At 38.7% G+C, this 19960-nt stretch overlaps 1 protein-coding gene across 3 annotated transcripts in view; it reads left to right on the top strand.

Moving 5' to 3' along the window:
- Positions 1-19960, top strand: part of LOC107711219 (adhesion G protein-coupled receptor L1-like) — a 173847-nt gene that overhangs the window by 8945 nt on the left and 144942 nt on the right. The window contains exon 2 of one of the 3 annotated variants that reach the window (XM_016516158.1): positions 13519-13653. The exons of the other annotated variants lie outside the window; for them this stretch is intronic. The gene's annotated coding sequence lies outside the window, so the exon portion shown is untranslated. The remainder of the gene's footprint in view (positions 1-13518; positions 13654-19960) is intronic. 3 annotated transcript variants of the gene reach the window in all.

Raw genomic sequence — 19960 nt, 5'->3', positions numbered from 1 at the left:
CAAATTTCCATTTTTGGGTGAGCTATTTCTTTAATGTCATCTGTGTCATGTCACGGCTTTGGAAAGAAAAAGGTATTTACAATGCAACTGAAGCATGGATATCTGTTTGAACCATACCACCATTTCTATAGATTGCTAGTGATTCCCAGCTCATACAATTGCGCCAAACATTCTGAACAGAAGCTAGCATGCCTTGACGGCAGCACATCCCATAATGAGTGCACTGTCCAATCAATGCGCAGCGCTGCCCCTCAGCAAAGCACCTGCTGACCTATGCAAAATCCACATGACCATAGCAATGCCCTCCAGTCCATGCACAGGACTAATATCCATGCAGTTTACATGCTGTCGCAATCTAATGTCAACACTGTATCAGCTGTCTAACTCCTGGCTGATGTGCTATTAGACATTATAGATGCTGTTGACCTCATTATAACCAGTGCAAACCACTGTATTTAACGACCTGGCAGAGATGAGTCTTGTGTGCGGCCCAATGTAGGAGCCACAGTGTGTTATTGTGCATATGAATGGTGTCTCTTAGCTAAAGGATGTGCGTGTTATTTTAATGCTTTTCTAATTGTATGCTTTATACTATTTTAAATTGCAATTAATTTAAAATACCTAAATACTTAAAGAAATTAATTTAATCAATAAGCAAATAGTTGATCAAAGTGATAGTAAAGACATTTATAATGTCTTCTACTTCAAATAAATGCTGATCTTTAGAACTTTTAAAATAATTATAAACTAAATGTGTCATGGTTTCCACAAAAATGTTAAGCAGCACAACTGTTTTCAACATTGGAATTAATAATAAGAAATGGATACAAATTATTTTAAAATGATTTTATTTGAATAATTTCTGAAGGATCATGTGACACTGAAAAGTGGAGTAATCAATGCTGAATATTCAGCTTTGTCATTGCAGGAATAAATTACTTTTTAAAATGTATTCAAATAGAAAAGAGATATTTTATATTCTAATAATATACTGATTTTATGTTTTGAAGTATTAAATTATATTTTATAATAATTATTTAATTTATATATATTTTAAAACCTATTATTTATAATTATTTTTAATTACATTGATCAGATATATTTAGTTATACTTAGTAAAATAATATAATGACCTTTTTTTTATCAAACTGGTGGTGGTGGGTTGATAAGGGGCGCTGGCAAATGATGCAACGAAAGGCAGTTGTTAGAGGACCTTTAAAACAGAAGCTACATTCTGATTGATTGAATGCAAACACATGAATGAATGATACGGTCTTCCTATTAGAACTATCGCATACACTTTTCAGTGGCTTTACAATGTCTTAATCATTCTTTTTGCCCAGTCATGGTCTCGGCTGGCACCCAGGTGCAAATAAAACACTTGGCATTTAAGTACCTCGGAATTTTTTGTTAAAATGAGTCATCCTTCTTTTCCCATGGATTCTTGTTTTCGCGCTGGCTTGATTTCTTCCAAAGATTGCTTATATCGATCGCCTGAATTAATGTAGTTTCAGCTCAAACAGAGGGTCATGCGGCTATGCAGAGCTCGACATGGTGATGAACTCTAATGCTTTGAAGGTACAATATCGATCGGGGTATCCACACTCTTTATTCTGTTATTTGTCTGAGAAAGGGATTGATTCTTCGAGCGTGATGTTGCGTTCTTGTGTGTAGGTAAGTGTGCGCATGTAAATGAGTGTGTAGGTGTGTGTTTGTGCCAGCCTTGATTGGTGATTGCATCTGTTAAACACTGCAATCTTTTATATTTTAGAGGCAACCAATTTATAACAAGGCACCTTCACACTTGTATAGTCACCCTCCTCTAAATTGCAAACACACACACGCATACACTCGGGCACAAGTCAAAAGGCACGATTTCTCACACGCAGCCGCTCGTGCACAGAAATTTTGCCGTAAAATGGGCTGACACATGAGTCACTGATCCCACGTCCCGTATAGGGAGCTCTGTCAGACTGCCGCGTCTCTGAGTGGGACAGGAAACCCAGTTGTGGAACTAATTAGCTTTGCTTAACTGAGGATGGATATGGATTGCTCCTGACAGCTGTCTGCTCTCATTCATTTGTGGAAGAGACACATTTGTTTGGAGATGCTTGTTTTCTCTTTCAGTGCTTAGAACACCGCGAGAGTCGTTTTACAGAGCCGGGGCCGCTGCATACAGGGCCATCGGGGGGATGTACAGGGGCCATCGGACAAAGTCGGCAGCGTGGGGGCCTGTCGTTTCTTTCCGATTCGTTCTCACACTCCTAACCCAATCCTCTCGCAGTCACCTTTCCTTTCGGCCATGTGCACACCTGTCTTTGCACCTGTGCTGCATTGTGCATCAATGCAGCGGTGCATAGACCCACCCAGCATGTGTTCTTAGATTCCTCTTCCTCTGCACTTAAACGTCCTTGTGTATAAATAGCAATCAACCTGACCCTCGTGCACCCAGATATCAAGCCTTTTTCAGGGCAGTAATCTTTTGTGCTGAATCCCTAGCTGGCGGGGAAGGGGGTGGAGGAGGGGAAGCGGAGGCAGATTCCAGCTGCACCAGGGCTTGATGGGTTTTATGACCCATTCTGAGCTTTTCCCTCCACTGGCGCCTTTCCCATTGGCTAGAATTAACAAGCAAGGGAAAGGAAAAACAAACAAACAAACAAATTACAGGGGAACAAACCGAGGAGGTAATAAGCATGTCGGGACATGCAAAGCTCACTGTACGTGCTCGGGCAGATGGGGGAGGGTGGAAGAAGGCCCGCTGGCGTAGCAGAACCCATCTCCACCCCTCTATTCTCCTCCGTTTCATCTCTGTCCTGCACTTTTCTCGCTCTATCCCTTCATCCGGTGGTTCACGTGGGCAGTGGGAGACAGATGGGCGGATGATGGATCTGACGTGATAGACAGCAGGCTGATGGATGGGCGCCGGGCTGATACGGGATTAATGCGTAGAGGAGGCCGCAGCCGCCCAGCGGAGGCCTTGCTGATAGATAGATAAAACAGACGAGCAGATAAACAAGAGAGCACTAATCCACGCCCCCTTGATGGACAGAAAATCAAAGGCAAGGGAAGGAGTGGCAATGGAAAGGTGGATCTTTGTAGTCGAACACAGCCCGGACAGATAACAGACAGTGGAAAGAGGCGAGAAGTGGATATGAGAGGCAGAGGAAGAGTGGAAGACTTGGAGGTGGAGGTGTTGGATGTGTTTGATGGACCTTGAGTTAATGTCTTTGGGTGGAGGCAAACGCACAGACCAGTGGGTGGCGAATGCTGTTGACATTTAACCCTCAATTGGGCATTTACTGCCGTTAAATGCGGACTGCATTAAGGGGGGACTGGAGGTGGAGGTGTATGGATGTGTTTGATGGACCTTGAGTTCATGTTTTTGGGTGGAGGCAAAATGTGCAGACCGCTGGGTGGCGAATTTTGTTGACTTCTAGCCCTCAATTGGGCACTTATCGGCATTAAATGTGGACTGCATTTAGGGTTGACCAGAGGGCCAAGATTTGACTAGTTAGCCCCTGTTAGTAGATGTTAGAAGTACATCATCTGTAGGCAAAATGTATCTTTCTCCATGTAAATGTATGCATACTCTGATGAAATAAAATTTTTTGCAAATTACATATAAGTCAGAAATATTCTTGAAGATATTTTACCAATGGCCAGCTCTTCAGAGGACTCTTAAAACTATATAATGGACCTTCCCTATGCTTTATGTGACTTCACAGCTCAGCATAGCAGCAAGTGAATGGTTTGGGACAGATTTCAAATCATGTTGGTTGAGCGCCAACTAAGACAGGTTTTTAGACTTTTTTATGTGATGATTCTCTTGCAAAGGACCTACTTCCTAAAAAATAAAGCCAGGTATATATTTTAAGATTGATTGTATGCTTGGTGAGAAAAATGGAAAGTGCGATATGGAGACAAAGCATTGTCCATTCTACTACTACTACTACTACAAAAAAAAAAATAATAATACAAAATAATAAATAAATAATATTGTTGCAAATTTTTAATAAATTTTAATTTTCTTTGTTTTTGTTGTTTTTTTCAGCAAACTCTGGAAAGGTGCGGTTGTGTTTTCCGTTGTATGGCAATTTCCTTGGGCTAAATCCAGATGTCATTTGAGGGCAAAATATTTCTCCCAATATTTCACAGCAGCTACAATTTGTTCACATAAATTAGCCTGTTGACCAACAACAGAAACATACTTGGTTTGAAAATGACTTCTGCATGAACGCTATACTATTGACATTAGACCTTTATTTGCCAACTAAATTTTGCTAAAGTCACCTCAACTTTACAACTCCTCCGGAGGTCCCGGACCCCAGTTTGAAAATCCCTGAGCTGAGCAGCTGCATTTGAGATGAATGAGAATGTTAACGGATATCTTTCTCCACGTATTACAGAGCGGATGGATTTTTAGAGGAGGTCAGTAGTTGGAGCGCAGGTGAGGCCACAGGGAATGATGAGCCAGTCGGTATTGGACATGCATGTCGGATGTAGGAGGCGTAGCGGCAGTGGACGGGAAAGAGCTGTGCGAAGGTTAAAGACAGGAGGAAGCTGTCTCCAGAATGATATTGAGCGATAAGCTTTCTCTCACTTCCAAGTTGCAGGGGACCCCAGAGGTGCCGCAATCGATCTCTGTTTGTTTAGAACCCACTACTGTGTCACCCGACGAGCGCACACACCAAACCAGCCAACAAGCTTTTAGCCTTTATTTATCTGGCCTCTGATTTTAGCTGAATGAATGACAACCTGATTAACACTTAAAGGTCCTCGTAAATCTTTCATTGGACCGGAGAGAGAGCCGCACACATGCGGAGCGTCGGTGTGGAGTTACGGAGCAGTAGCGAGGCAGTAAGGTGAATGATTGTGTCGATTAACGAGATGGCGGGACAGAGAATGCCCATTTTAAAGAGTACGAGCGAACGAGGGAAGGACAGAGGGAGAGAAATGAGTGAGCGAGCGGGGAAGCAAAGGGAGAGCAAGTGGGCGAGTAATGGAGGTTAGTGATGGGAGTGTTGACAGGGAGTGTCAGCCCTAACCACAATGACCCGGCAACGGCCGCCGCATGCAAAATTGGGTGAATTTGAGTGTGAGGCCGAATGTGAAGCGCATGTGAAATGAGACATGAATTCGAAGTAAGATGTGAAGGGAATGGAAATCAGGAGACCAAAGGAGTGGGATGTTTTTCAGAATGTCTTTTTTTGTCCTTTTCAACCCTGTCTGCTTTTAAGGATGCTTTATGAAAGCACGGCCGATGATGTAAACATCGAAAGCATAGCTAAATTAAATTAGATATTGACTGCTTTAAATAAAATGCATAAATAAAATGAGGCCTATTTTTGTCATTGTTACACTGTTTTCATGATTATGAAGAATATTTTCTCCTCGAATTCCCATTACTGCAGTGAATCTGGACGTTTTGCATTAGTCTCAATGATGATCCACATTAGATTCTCATACAAGTAAAAATGACTGTAATGCAGTGTTTTTTTATTTAAAATGATATACATTTTAATAAATTAAATGACATAAATTAAAGGCAGACAACAGATACTACTATTATGTATGAATATTTTACTTTTTATGTTTATATTCAATATATTTAGTTTTGCATTACGATCATGAGTAGGGTTGTGGATCTTAAGGTTGAGGGTTAAATTGATTCATAATTCAAAAGTGATGTTTGATAAATCAAAACGATTCAGTTTTAGTTTGGTTCGATGATTTTGTTTTTATTTACATACATATGTCTCCCCTTAATGTTTCTTAGACACATTATTTCAGACTGTTTATTAATTCAAATGTTGTCAAAAAAAAGTATCATAATCTGACTTCTTTTAGATACTTTTATTATACCTCAAGGCCACAAATGCAAATAAATAGAGAAAAGCAGATGACTTGATCTAGCTTACATTTTTTTGCATACCAACTAAAAAGTCATACCAGTAAAATGAACTGTTTTATGTTAATAATTTATCTATGCAATGAAATTATATGGCAGTTATGGCCATGCAATGAGTTGACAGCTGTATGAATGATTTGAGTATGTTTGACTCGAGACCTGAGTTGTGAGAAAGTGTCATGACTTTCATACAAAATATTTTGTAAGATTCACCCCTTGTTGTGAAGCAACCAACAGCATGTGACGGAGATAAAATGGGGAAAAAAAGTGTACGAGAAAATACAGTGGAAGTCTTGGTTGAAATTAAGGTCCAAATTAAACTCCATTAAATGATAATCCTAATGTTAATATTTTGAGGAGAATACTTGGCGCGCCGTAAGTGGGAACCATTTTGTAGCAGATGAGAGTATTTATGCTCACCGGGGAAAAGGCTCAGTCTCTGCCAGTCGTCTTATTAGAGAGAAGCTGTTACTATGGAGGGGAAGACAATTTATTCTGTTCCCCACAGCCCAGCCCCCATGGGGCAATGAACGCCTGCCTCGCCTCTCGAGCATGGACGACATGGACAACCTTCCACAGCCTGTCCTGGAGCTTGCACCACACCGAAAAACGACCTTCATCATCACTTTCTGTCTTGTTTTGACCTGACGGTCAAGTATTAACAGTGGTTCCCACATGATTAGGAGGGATTTCTGGTTTTCCCTGTCATCCTTCTCTCTCGAGATGGGAATTATAAGGAATTTGTAGATCCACTTAACAACAGGCGTTCAAGAACTATTAACGTTGTCGAATGTCATAATCTGTAACAAATGTTTATATTTAATGGTTTGTTACATAACTTTATATTGAGTATAATTTGTTAGTCATTTTGACATTCTTTATATAAAATCGGCTCATACAAATCTTTAGTTTGTTCATAATACACTGGTGTTTATTTCTGCATGCAAACATCTATTTTCATAGAAGATTATAGGTGATAAAGAACCATTAATGGAGCTGAATAATCTGTAACAAATGTGTATCTTTAATCATTTGTTACATCGATTTAGACCATTGAGAATGATTTGTGAGTCGTTTTGTCATTCTTTATAGAGAATGGGCTCATACAAATCTTTAGTTCATTCAGAATACACTGGTGTTTATTCCTGCATGCAAGCATTTATTTTTAATAGAAGTTTACAGGCGTTCAAGAACTATTAACGTTGTCGAATGTCATAAATAATCTGTAACAAATGTTTATCTTTAATTGTTTGTTACATAACTTTATATTGAGTATAATTTGTTAGTCATTTTGACATTCTTTATATAGAAACGGCTCATACAAATCTTTAGTTTGTTCATAATACACTGGTGTTTATTTCTGCATGCAAGCATCTATTTTTTATAGAAGATTACAAGCGCTCAAGAACCATTAACGGAGCCGAATGTCATAAATAATCTGCTTCCAGTATTTTTATTAAAATGAAACTGATTCCCAGCCCTTCTTCTCTCCGTCTCGTCTCATTTATCCTCTCCACCGCTCTTGCTAAAGCATTCTCGTCTGACCCTACGGCTCCTTCTGCCCTCCCAGGCTCCGTGCTCCATTATTTACATGCTATCCAGTTTCTCCATTGATTCCCGCAATGTAACAATTGAGACAGATTTGCCCGACTGTCACAATAGCAGTGGGATTCGGCAGAGTTTGTAAATGGGATTAGGCTTAAATGGAATTTAATTTTCACCGTTGCTGTCTCCAAAGCCTGTCTGCCACCCAGACACCATGACGCTTTACACGCCGCAGCTTGCGCATGTGTGTCTGCGTTTGCATGTGTATGTGTGCGCGGCGCAGCAGTGCCGGTGTGTGTCTGATTAGTAATTTCTACAGGGACCCTAATTCTGATTGTTTTTGTTTCCCATTGTTCTTTGCACACGGCAGTTTATTTGGCAGGGCTCCTGTAATGTGATGCAGGTGTGTAGCTCCTTCATTTGTCCCCTGCTCTATTTGCTCAGTCGACGTGCGTTCGCCGCAATCTGATTGGTCATTTTTTGTGATATTTTTTTCAGGTCATTCTGTTAAGCAGCAGCCTGCCAAACTCAGAGCTCTACAACAATGGATCACGCATTGCATTCAAAAGCAGCTAGATGGAGCGCAACAGAATGGTGCAGAACACAGTGTTCACGAGATGGGATTTTTGAAGTTTAACTACTTTTAAACTTCATAACGCAGCTTAAAACTTGGCTGTCTTTGCATGAGATGCTAAAAAACGAGATGTCTCTTTGAATTAATGGCCAAAGATGTCCTTCTGACTCAATAACACAGTGGATTGTGGACGGTAGGCCAGTGATTATATAGAAAAGTAATAAAAAATGAATGAACGAAATACTTATAATAATTTTAGATTTTAGATGTTTTTTTTGGTCATGTACGCTACTGTTTAAAAGGGGTTAACAAATGGGGTTGGTAAGATTTTTTTTACGTTTCTAAGTCTCTTATGCTCACAAAGGCTGCATTTTTTTTTATCGCAAATACAGTAATAGTATTACGATTTAAGATAACTGTTTTCTATTGCAATATATTTTAAAATGACATTTATTTATTTATGTAAAAGCTGAATTTTCAGCATCATTACTCCAATCTTCAGTGTCACATGTTCTTTCAGAAATCATTCTAATATGCTGATTTGCTGCCTGATAAACATTTCTTTTATTATCAATGTTTTAGTGATAACTTTTTAGTGATACTTTTTTTCAAGATTATTTGATGAATTGAAATAGAGCAATAAAAATATAAATGTTTTGAAAAAGTATTAATGTCTTAAAAACACTTTATAAAAACTAAAATAAATATCTGCTTTTTATTGCAAGCAATGAGCTATTTCTCTTTTTAGTTGAGCATGACGAGCCTTTTCTGCAGTTCTGACATTTTTCAAATAAAATAAATTAATAAATAAAAGCATTTCTGGCAAATACATATAGTAACTCAATATAAAAGCACACTTAATCCAGGTATTACCCAATAATTCCCAAGGCGATTCACGCAGTGTAATCGTTTTTCACTTTATCTTGCTATTATTTTGCAATACATAGTCCTTTTTATCTCATCACATTCAATTTAGACTGTAAATTCAGGTTCAGCAGCAGTCTAGCAGAAAAAACTTCGACATGTCCACAGCAAAAACAATAAATTCATGAAAAATGTATATGGGTTGACAAATTCCATTTTAACCGGAATATCGCCCACCCCTAGGCCAGTCAAATAAAACAGACAGTCTTTACAGCGGAGAAGTTTGTTCGCACCCACTTGTATCAAGGATTTGCAAAGCAACCATCTAGAAGGGATCGATGGGTAAACTTTGAGCTGGACTGCTGGCCTGGCAGTCAGATGAAATGGATAAGTGAATGAATGAGTAAACAGATAAGTGAATAACTGCTGTCGAAGTGTGAATCGACGCTGCTTCTCAGAGATGGCTTGAGCTGTATGGATTCTTTCTGAGCACATGTTTGTGTGTTAGAGTGGATTCGGATGAAACGGACACACTGAAGTTGCTTGAACAGCCGTTGTGCACGTCCAGCTATCGTGCTCACCATCTATCTGCATTGTGAATGCGGTGGGCCCCATTTACCCTGCTCTTTTTCTTCACTTTCTTCCCCAAATGTGATCAATAAGTGAATTAATGTGCAAGGGACGAGGCGGTGCATGTGGTACTGGCCTTGGCAGCCAGTAAAGCCCCCTTCCCTCCTTCCTCCGCGGCCAGACCAAGTGCAACCGAGTACACAGAGACCAGGAAATAAGAGCGTTCATTAATAATGAATACATTACAGTGCCAAATTGGAACGCATTCAGCTTTTAAAATTCGCCTTTCTCTCTCGCTCTTGCTCTCGCTTTTTTGTTTTATAACCAGCCAAATTAATTATGGTAATTATTAGTCAATAGGTAGTGGTGACTGGATATTGGGAGAGAGGACTCTTAGCTGCGGACAGGGGGTCTGGAGCCTTGTTTTTTATGCTGGCGGTGCGGGGGGGATGGGGTGTAATGTCAGACAGATTGCATATTGTGCACAGAAATGTCAAGAACTGCAAGAAATTGCCAGTTCTAGTTGTAACTGACTGGCGTCATTCAACTTTCATGAGTCGGTGGGTGCACCGGTCCGTCTGGAAAGTTGTTTTTACAGTGTACCAAGCTTGATTCAGTGGACTTGCTTCAAGAAACATTAGCAGAATGAATATCTGTGCACATATTTTATAAAATCTATTCTTAATTGTTTTACGATTGATTCACACAGACGAGTGAGACCAAATGAGGGCTGTGGGGAAAGAAATAATTACTGGATTTGCCAAAGTTGGTCAGGTTAGTGGCATGAAATCTTCGAAAGATTCTCAATATATTACGTTGAGACACTTAGTAGCAAGTAAACTAGATAAACAGAAATGTAAATGAAATGTAGTCCACACTGGAGGGTTTCAACAGTGGATAAATCTAAGTTAAGTTCAGCTAAATGTGCTATTGTACCTTCCATATTTTAATGCATTAAGTGAAATGAAAGTATATCACTGTGTCCAGTGATTTTATTTTATTTTATTTTACTTTTTCACTGGCCCCACAAAAGAACAGTGCATTTGCTAAACAATATTATATAAAAACAAAACTACAAATAATTAAAATGGTGTATATAATATGTATTTAAAATATATTATAAATAATATTTAAAATATCAATACATTTCAAATGTTCATTAATTTATCAGAAATAGATTTAAAAATTCACAAAGACCCATTTGCTGGAAACTGTGGCACACGATGCGAAACATTACTGATTGGTTTGTAGTTTTCTCACACATTTTACTGATATGACTACTTCAACAAAACCTCATCAGTGTGAGCCAGCTGGATAACATTATCTTGGTGAAAAATCAGCAGAATTCGCAACAACAATTTAGCATACATCACTGAAAACCAAACTTTTTTGCATGGCATAAAAATAGATGTCCGATGGGCAAAAAATAATGCATGGTCAGTGAATTTTCAGTGAGAGTGAAGCAGTGGCCTAAAGGGGCGAATGACAGTTCAGTCAACTAGCCGTGGGCAGATTTTGGCCAGAATAAGTTGGACCAGACTTCATGTAGAACATTTGGTTACATGAGCCCAGGTGATGAATGACTAGAATAGAGATGATTCACAGACAGAAAGTGTACACTAAAGTCCCTCAGTGTCCCGGCGGCGGTGATAACGGCAGGGTGTCCCATACTTGAGGCTGAGAGAGAGAGACAGCTGTAAGATGAAGAAGCTGAGAGGTGATTTGTGTGAGTATTGTATTTCTGTAATCTCTTCTGATCACATCAGCCACAGCCAATAATGCAACACTGAGCCAAATGTCACGCTGTTCTTTCTTCATCTTGCACGTCTCGCTTTCGCTCTCTTTCTCTCGCTTTCTCACATGACTTTTTTCTTTTTGCTGCAGTGGGGAGTGAGCCCTGCTGCAGAGGTTTCGGAACAAGCTAAAACAGTGAAAGAAAGCGAGGCTGGGTGGGACTCATCAGGAAAGTGTGACTGCACGTCTCGTCTGATGCAGGTTGACGGGTTGTGATGTTCACACGCTCGAGGTTGGCACGCTCCGTGGCGTTTGGCGCTGGGAAATGAAGTCTAACCAGTGTGGCATCTGTCCCCGCTGCAGGACAGTCCCGCCTCTCCACCCACACGTGACCCCACCCACCCCACATCCATTCGCACGGCTGCCTCGGGATGAACCGCCGCAACCCTCTCCCACCCCTCCATCTCACTCGCTCATGTTTCATCACATCCTGCCACCGCCCACCACACGGCACTCTCAAATATTCATACCCACAAACACGGGCCTAATTCCTCTGCCTTTCCTCCATTTTGTTCGGGGTGGCAACATTTTTTTTAAACTCATATTACACTCAATGCATGTGACCCTGGAGAAGCAGCACCTGTCATGTACATAGACCAACAATTAGGATTTAGAGGGAGGAACTATTTTCAACTTAAAATGGTGTTATAAAAATATGATGCTCATTGCATGACACTGAAAAATGTTTGTCTGACAGATAATATGTTCATAGACCAATCATTAAAGAGATGATGCTCTAGCGTTCTGGAACATCTAGATGGCGTTTAACTGATCGAATGCAACATCCTTGATGTATCAAAATAAGCATAGTTCTTACTATATAGTAGGTGAAAATTGTACATGAAATGAGTAGTATGTTCAAATTTGTAGTATTCATAAAACAGCAGACGAAGTACATGCATGACTTGCTACCTCTGGCGAGGTTCATGCTACATATGATGGAAACTATAGTATCCCATGAGGCCATGGGAGAGGAGTTGCGAATGGCAGTGAAGCGACGCAACTGATACCATAGGTCGCATGACAAAACCAGCTTGACAAATGAAACACTCTCTCACATTTCAATAAAATGGATGAGTACGTAATCAAATGTATAAAAAATAAATCATTTGAACATTATTCGCAATACATACTCAGTGACTGATATTCTTTGTTATGGATTATTTGTTTGTTGACGTAGAGATCTCAGTTTGAATGTTCTTGTTTCGGTTCTGGAAGATCTGAGGTAAATTATCCATTATCACTTTCATTATGGCTATTAAAATCACGCATGGTGATATTTAAACCAAAATTAAACTATTTTATTACTGTACAAAACAGAAGCACTGTCGCGTATTGCTGTCGGTTAGTTAGGACAATAATTATTTGCCATGCTAATCAGAGTTTGTTTTATTGCATCTTGAAGCTCATTTAAAAAAAATTAAAAATAAGTATTTTCAACACTTGAAATTATTTGAAATATGGCACTCATTGTATGCAAAAAATGTTACAAAACAGTGGCAAAATTATTTTCCATGTTAATCGGAGTTTGTTTATCATGTCACGTCATGTCTGGTTCGGACAGAATACAGCGGTTTAAAAAAAACAAAACTATTAAAAGTGTTGAAAATACAACACTCATTGCACGCAGTGCTTACAAAACAAAAACATTGTGACACACAAGAACATACTAGATGGAGTGTGAAGGCCCATTCACACCAAGGATGATAACTATAACGATATAGCTTTAAAAATCTTTTTAAATTCAAAAGAATAGCATAGTTCACATCACAATAATAACAATAATGGCACAGAGGAATTATATTGTTGGAATCACTTTCAAAATTATTTTATCCAGCTGATGAATGATAGAAACATTGACACCCAATCAGAATCCATCCTGCTTTAAAGAGCTCTAGCATTTACATTTGTTGACGACACAACTGCAGCACGTACATATAATAAACCGAATGTTATTGTGCGTTGGTATGGATGCTAATATAGTTATCGTTCTTAGTGTGAATGGGCTTTAATGGTGTTAAAAACTACTGTCTTGTGCGTATTTACCTTGACCAGCAATTAAAAATGAGCAGCAGGTTAATCTGTCGAGTACTCGCACGCTCAAAATACCCACAATGCAGTCTGAATATTGGAGATGTTAAATTCCTCACTGAAGCTGAGAAAAGCCTCCGGATGGTCCCCTACGCGGCTAAATATTAACTCTCGCTCTCAGTCCTCTCTCTCTGTTGTCTCATTGAGTCTTGTTCTGTCGTTTCTCTAATAGGGACACGCTGATGCACGCACTGAAATCAGAGACAGGAAATGAGAGTGAGCTAGCTGGTACACATGCTAACGCGCTCGCCGCTGTGGTGCTCACGCACACGAAACCTCTGGCAGGCAAATACCCCCGTCTTTTCATGTGAGTGCACACACACACACACACACTACCAAAGCCCCGAGTGGGAAATGCGAATTGGCTTGCAGGCAGAGCAGCTCTAATATGCATCTCTGTGTCTGTATGCCACCGGCTGTATTCACATCCATAACGGAAAGAGAGCAGATGCCTGGGTCTCTCTCCGATGCCCTCTCCTCCTCTTCCTCCCCTCTGTTTTACCCACACTTCCTCTGTCTATCCCCCCTATTCTATTTTCTCTCTTCTTCTCTCTTGGTTCCCTTTCTGTCACTCCTTTCTCCACATGTAGGCCGTATATTAGCCCAGGGCTTCAATTTCTCTCCCACGTCCCTCTCCCCACCCTTCCCTCTCCAGTGCGTTATCTCACAGAGCCAGGCTTACCGTTAGCATGCAGGCCCGAGCAGGAGTTAGCAGCGAGAGGAAGTCAGGTGCAAGTCCTGTCAAAATAAAACAGCTAGAGTAAATTACTTTGTCTTCATACGGCATTTTGCCCACTGTTCTGACAGCATGCTAACTATTCATTGCTTTGTTTGAAGGTGATGTGTGTATTTTTGGTTCATTTATGTATTTGTGATAATATGCAGAGACAAATATCAACCTTGTTTTTAGCGTAACGGGGCACAGCCATTTACCTTGAAATGATGCAACTGACGCAGGTAGGTCACATAACAGTGACCATTCATTCATACTACCCATATTCATACTATATAGAATGTACTTTAATAACATTCGCAATGTAAGTTTCAAACCAAACCAAATACAGTGCCTACTAGATAGTATGCGATGCAGCTTGTGTTAGTTTTGGCATCCTGACTAGCCCGACAAAGCAAAATTGGCTTAACCAATCATATGTGCTTGGGGCGGGACTATCTGTTAATGGAAGACTGGAAGAGAGTTGTGAGAAGCTGGTTGAAATTGTATTTTTCCACAATTGCGTTAGGAGACTCTAGTGGTGCAGAAATTCCCTTTTTAACTTATTTTGAGTCTTTTAATGTCTTTGTTTCAAAGGATAGTGAAGGTTGACAGGAAACAAGATTCAAACTCGCGTCTCCCCAGGACCACCACAGCTCTTTGTGTCATGAATGCACACGCTCTTACTGCTCTATAGCAGAGCTACAGCTCTTACAACTGCCTGTTTCCTGTTATTTTCTTGTTTAATCCCTGCTGGAAGATCTAGCTAAATCAAGATTCTATTGGTTTATATTGTTTCTAGATAGTTTGAGCTGTCATATTTGGTCATTAGCTGACCCAAGCAGGTATATATACAGTAACTGATCTGCTGGACACCAGCTGGTGGAGATCAAGGATTACCTATTTTTGTTGACCTAGCTTGTAGGTCAACTATTAAGAGCGCTGTGTTAACAACACCCAGGTCAAAGGTAAAATGTATGCATAGAATTCAGGCAACCAGTGCTTGAAGTGGAAAAAAAGAAGTTCCGATACTCATGCCCCCACCCCCTTCATTTATTTATTTATATTAAATCAATAAGTACTTTTTAATAATTCACAATGTATGTATAGTGCCACAATAAATCAATCAATAATTAAATAAAAGTTTTCAATACAAATTTGCACAAGTCAAGCTGTGATACTAAATAGGACCACAGGGAGACGCCAAAGACCACTAAATCGCCTGCCTTTAGTACTACACGGATCCATTCAGAATCGCTAAATCTCTGACCACCGCATAATCAGCGCTCATTATAAAACACTCTTGCTTTTAAGCCAAATACACGCTGAAAATAATAATTTTACTGACATCTGGACGTAAGTCACTATTCTCTCCGCAATCGCTGATGAAATCGGCCGTGTTTTCTCTGCATTAGCGCTGTTTTGAACTTGCTGTTTGAATTTGTTTACTGGATCCTTGAACTTTCCAGGAGTTTACCGTTGACCACCGCATAATCAGCGCTCATTATAAAACACTCTTGCTTTTAAGCCAAATACACGCTGAAAATAATAATTTTACTGACATCTGGACGTAAGTCACTATTCTCTCCGCAATCGCTGATGAAATCGGCCGTGTTTTCTCTGCATTAGCGCTGTTTTGAAATTGCTGTTTGAATTTGTTTACTGGATCCTTGAACTTTCCAGGAGTTTACCGTTTTAAAATGATGTGATCGCAAAAGCCTGCTTCTTTTCATTTTAAGATATTATTTTCGTTATAAAGTACTGATTTAAATTAGCAATCAATAATTAATTATAATTCTACTACTCATTACTTATAATTCTAGTACTTCATTAAAAACTTGGGGAAAACTTTGTATCCTACTTTTTGGAAATCCAGTGACAACTGCATAAGTTACTTTAAACCAGGAAGAGCATTTCACACATAATGTTGAATTATTAGGTCTAGACTACAAGCATCAGAGACTTGAGCTGAAGGCTGAGGCTTTACTCATTATAATGAGTGATTTAGTTTAGACATGGGGTGAATGTGATATAAATGGCCATCTTGGACAACAACATGTTACATAAATGTTCCAGACTCAGCACAATTTAAGCTAAAACAAGAGCACTTGTGGCATAATGTGGAAGTTTATTTTGTTGTCCTTTTTCATTAGACAATCAGAAATATGAATTACAGTGATGCACATATGCAAATATGTATGTTTATGTATGTTTATCCATCCTAAAACTTGTCAATACATGTTCATATTATATAAGTAACTATACAAGTTATATATGTATTTATTTGTTTGTTTGTTGGTTGGTTTTGCCTTTATCGTGATAGACAAACAGAAAGTGAAGTGGATAGGTCCTCAAGTCGGGACTCAAAATCACATCACCCGAAATTCAACCTTGCATTGCCCACTAGACTGTATATAGTTTTAATAAAGTTGCATATATAAATAAAACATATATTGTTATATATCGACACCATATATAAAAAAAACAAACAAAAAAAACATAACAAATATCATTCACTTATGTACATACACAAATATTCTATAGGGATTTTATGTTATAAACTTACATAGCATCTACCCAGAGAATGTACATGTGAAAAATTATAAAAGGCCTTATAGCCTATAAAATAATATTGACGATAATAAATCATCAAAAAAATATTGGGCTTGTTTTGGGCTTGTTTTTGAAGCAGCGGTTGCTTATATATATATATATTGCATAGGTTTTAACATACAAATTATTATAGTGTAAGTGCTTTTACACGAGCTCCTATATGTGAGTATAGGAGAGCATAAGTCTAAGTGGACGTCCATGACATGCGGAGTCCCACAAGGCTCAATTCTTGCACCGCTCTTGTTTAAATATTGGGCTTGTTTTGGGCTTGTTTTTGAAGCAGCGGTTGCTTATTTGTCTCGCGAGAGTTGGCAACAGTGCTTATAGGTAACATATATGGCAACATAGTTTTTTATAATGGTCAATAAATGTCATATATTACATTTCTTTACATGTTAACATTAAAAAAAAGCTCACTGTTTCAAAAGTATTTCTACAAGATGTAAATACTGTGTGTTAACATGATTTTACTGTCCAAAAATGTGTATTAACCTTTTCTAAGTACAGTTATATGATGATTTGTAACTTTATTGCCATGACAATACAAAAACTAAAACCCCTACCATTGTGTATGAAATGTGCTATATAAATAAACTTGCCTTGCCTTGCCTTTTATAAAATAGTAAGCTTTGCATTCCTTTACTGTAAATCCTCAAATTGGCCCTATTCATTTCTACTGTAATCTACATTTGTGGTAATCAATCTCATATATTTTTTTTTACACTAGCCAGGTTTCCATCCAAGGATTTTTTACGAAAAAATATTTAGCGCTTCAAGATTTTTTCTGATATAGCTGATGGAAATGCCATTTATCGATAACATTTCTCATGTGTCGAAATTTTCTTTTTCCGTTTAACTTTACCGCATTAATTCTATATTGATACTTTAAATGTCGCAAAAAATTGTTTGGAAACACTTTTTGTCGAGAAAAGGGGCTTTAACGCAAATAAATGTGGTGTCACATGGCAGAATTACCGTGCGTTCACACCACCGTTGGCGAGAGCGTCAAAGTGGCCGGAAGTCATTCATTTTCAATGTGAGCCGGCAGCGAGCTCCGGCGAGCAGTGGCACGGCGCGTCTTGGACGGTGTGGGTGTCGAAGAGAGTTGAAGTCAGGTCAACCTTATGGTAATGAGCTATGACGCGGTTGGGCGGCAACCAATCGGAATGTAGAAGTCCTCCGCTTGAGAGGATTCCGGAGAACGCAGTCCTGTAAACTTTGGTTCCGACCACATTAGTTCCCAAGCATTTTCACGTTAGAACGCTTGATTTTCAGCGCAAATGCAATTCATTTGATCAAAACAACACCGATTTGACCAATTGCATTTAAGCTACACTTCAACCAGGACAGTTTGTAATGTAGGCTGCGCACAAATTAATGTTAATGTTAATTAAAGACCAAGGCTAGTAAACGTCTCCTATAAACTGCATGTTGAAATTAGACCAAGTTAGCACTTAACCATGAACACAAAAATACACCACACACATGGCTTTTATTGGTTTATTTCGTTAGCAAACATGTAACTATAATTGTTAAGTTCTTTCCATCGATCAGTTTCTTACTTACATTGAAAATATTTAATGAGGTTAACTTATACGTTACTTGTGGTCAGTCTGCACAAGATCAACATGCTTGTTTCTTTTGCGACTCCTTTAAATACAAGACCAAGCGTTCGATCGTCAGAGCGTCCATGAATCCTTCTACAGCGTTGTTGGCAGGGTGGCCAGAGTGAATTTTGACGCTCTCACCGGCGGCAGTGTGAATGCACAGTTAGCTTATAGGCAGCGTCCGTGTTCATGGTGTTGCTCTCGTTAAAGCACCGTTTCCCTGTAGTTCAAAAGCACATTAAATCATATTCATATTATTAAATTGCATCTAAAATAATTTTATAGGTGGTAAGAAAAAGATGAGTTACCTCTCAAACATACTTATCTTAATTTGATGTTCCTTTAGTAGCCTACGTTTACGTTATTTTTTACAGTGCACTGCTCATTTAAATAGCCTGTAGTCTGTGCCATTCAGCGTGACCACCATACCCCCGTGATATTACAATGCCAAGCACATTTGGTTTTACGTGGATATTGGAATGCAAAGTACGGAATTTTAAATAAATTTGTTTTGGCTTGTTAGTAGCTACTAAAATAGAACTAAAGTAGAACTAAGTAGAACTAAAATAGCATGGTTTTCAATGTTTGGATGACTGTATTTTGTTATGACAATGAACAGGCTGCGTTGTCAAGTAGTAAATGTTTAACTGTGAGGCGCCTGCACGATCACTTGTTTTTTTTTGTTATTTTTGTGTGTTTTTTCCTTATAAAAGTGGAAACAACTTACACCGTGTCTACACCGGACGTGAGTGGCGTGGCAACTGTCGCATCCGGTGTAGACACGGTGTTACTATACTCCTTCATTTGTGGTCATATGAGAGTAAGACATTATTCAAAACTATTCTAAATATTCCTTTATTTGTGTACATTCACAATAAAAACAAAACATTGTGCTTTTGTAAAATAAAGGAAACAAACAGGATGCCGCTTTCTCAAGAGCGCATCACAAAAAATGAGCCAAAATTCTGCATTTAGGCTGCTAATTGTTGCAGTTTTTTTTTTCTTTCGTTTTGTTAATTTATTATTTAGAAAAATATATTTCGCATATAGGCCTATTTATTTCTTTTATATATAGCTTTATTATGTTTTTCTCCATTCGCAGAAGCGCTGCAGGTGCGTGACATGACCATGTGAATCCTCACGTTCTGTTGTTTATGCCGCTTTTTGCGTGTATAAAATTAATCCCAGGAAAACAAATTTAGGTATTTTTATTGGGTCACAGCCACATATCAATTCAAATTTAATTTAACTGTAATTATCTTGTCGGTTAATAATGGCTCAACGACCGTCGGTTGTTGGTTAGGAGAAATAAAGTAACCCAAATGAACATTTCCTCTAAAAGTTAATCAGAAAAATAATGATAGGCTAATACAAATGCACCTATTTATGAATAATGCTTGATGATCAAGTATCTAAATAGTCTATAACAAAGTTCAAAAAAACAACAACAACTTATGACACTTGTTTAAAACAATTTTATACATGCCTATACAATTTAATAATAGGCTATATAATAAAGTTTTGTTTCAAATGGATGAAGAACAGGCTACTAGTCTGTATAATTTACGCAATAGGTGAAATTATGTATGGAAACAGCTCAAGCTGTTCTTTTGCGATGTACCAAAACTTATGCGACAATTCTTTTTTTTTAGGGATGACGTCATCACGCACAGCATTTTATC

This window comes from Sinocyclocheilus rhinocerous, unplaced genomic scaffold (assembly GCF_001515625.1).
Source record: "Sinocyclocheilus rhinocerous isolate Xijiao unplaced genomic scaffold, SAMN03320098_v1.1 scaffold115, whole genome shotgun sequence".
NCBI lineage: Eukaryota > Metazoa > Chordata > Actinopteri > Cypriniformes > Cyprinidae > Sinocyclocheilus > Sinocyclocheilus rhinocerous.
This window is presented reverse-complemented; position numbering and strand designations above follow the sequence as displayed.